The following is a 1,890-nucleotide window of genomic DNA, read 5'->3' on the forward strand; positions in this document are numbered from 1 at the left end:
TACCACACAGCCACTCCTGCGCCTATAGATGTTTGTTTCTTGTTCACATTGCAACTGGCTGCTTTGCGTTTTAGAAGGCCAGCAGAATAAAAGACCACCCACTTTTTTTCTTTTTTTGTAATACATGCAAGGTCCCCATACAAGCATTCAAAAATGCTCTTTCTGTAACTCAACTGTTACAACTTCAATTCAATTCTGTAGTTCTTATTAAAAAAAAAAAGCAAAGTAATGCTTCAAAGTAAATTTTTTTCTTTATATTTTTAGTCAGATGGCTCCGTGGTTAGATCATCAGGATCACAACCATGAGGTAGTGAGTTCAATTCCCAGACTGGGCTGTGAGTTGTGTTCTTGAGCAAGACACTTTATTTCACACTGTTCCAGTCCACTCAGCTGTAGAAATGAGTTGTGACATCACTGATGCCAAGCTATATCAACCTTTGCCTTTTCCTTGGATAGCATCGGTAACATGGAGAAGGGAGGCTTGTTTACATGGGCGACTGCTGGTCTTCCATAAACAACCTTGCCTGGACTTGTGCATTGGAGGTTAACTTTCTAGGTGCAATCCCATGGTCATTGATGACCTAAGGGGGTCTTTACCCTTTTTATCCATGACCCCTTTTTAAGGACTCTGTGACAGATGGGAGGGAGTTAGGGAGAGATGAAGGTCAGTGTCCTCAGGCCTGGTCCAAATGCTTGCAACAGATTTAGATTCATCCTCTATTATGTGTGTTCAAATCTATTCCTCAACTTACCTCTAAAACCATTTGACATTTGTGTCACTGCTTGTAGCTGAGTGCAGGTGTGGCTGTGTGGCAAGAAGCTTGCTTCCCAACTACACGGTTGCGGGTTCAGTCCCACTGTATGGTACCTTGGGCATGTGTCTTCTACTATAGCCTCGGGCCAACCAAAGCCTCGTGAATAGATTTGGTAGATGGAAACTGAAAGAAGCCCGTTTGATATATATCTATGTGTGTGTCTTTGTGTTTATTTGTCCCCCCCACCACCATTGCTTGACAACCAATGTTGGTGTGTTTACATCCCTGTAACTTAGCAGTTCAGCAAAAGAGACCAATAGAATAATTACCAGGCTTACAAAGAATAAGTCCTGAGGTAGATTCTTCGACTAAAATAAAGCCTTTGTGGTAGTGCTCCAGCATGGCTGCAGTCAAGTGACTAAAACAAGTTGAAGAATAAAATGTTAAACAAACACACAAACATACATGTGCACCCCATCAACCACAAACAATGGATTTTATTTTTGTTTGTTCACCAAATCCACTCACATGGCTTTGATTGGCCTAGAGCTAAGACACTTGCCAGAGTACTGTTCAGTGGGACTGAACTCAGAGCCATGTGGTTGTTAAGTGAAATTCTTAACTAAATATCCATGCTTATGCCTGTGTGTGTGTGAGAGAGAGAGAGAGAGAGATAGAAGAAAGAGTTTCTGCATGTATGTATGTTTATGAATGTACATATATGTACAATTATTGACCTGACGATTGGCTATATTTTTGAATAGAATTTATTTTCGATAATTTCAATTGATTTTAATCGATTTAAATTTCCATTCTATTTGAAAATTAGTTATGAAACACGTGTAGTCATTTTATCTTTATCTTATGATATTTACTTTGTTTTATATTATACTCATTTATTGTGCTTTTAATTATTAATTTTTGTATATGTGATAGTGGATTTTCATCGATGAGTTCTTGAAACTTGTTTTTTTTTCCCTAAAACTATATATATATATATATATACACACATACATATCTGTATGTGTAGGTATATAATATGTATGCACATATATATTCATTTATCTATGTATGTATGTACACTCCCACACACACAGTTATCTATGCACACACACACATACATATGTATATTCAT

At 37.6% G+C, this 1,890-nt stretch overlaps 1 protein-coding gene across 1 annotated transcript in view; it reads left to right on the plus strand.

The window, feature by feature from the left end:
- LOC106882252 (tetraspanin-5) overlaps positions 1 to 1,890 on the plus strand; it is a 159,292-nt gene that overhangs the window by 144,805 nt on the left and 12,597 nt on the right. The window lies entirely within an intron of this gene.

This window comes from Octopus bimaculoides, chromosome 5 (assembly GCF_001194135.2).
Source record: "Octopus bimaculoides isolate UCB-OBI-ISO-001 chromosome 5, ASM119413v2, whole genome shotgun sequence".
In the NCBI taxonomy this organism is placed as follows: Eukaryota; Metazoa; Mollusca; class Cephalopoda; order Octopoda; family Octopodidae; genus Octopus; species Octopus bimaculoides.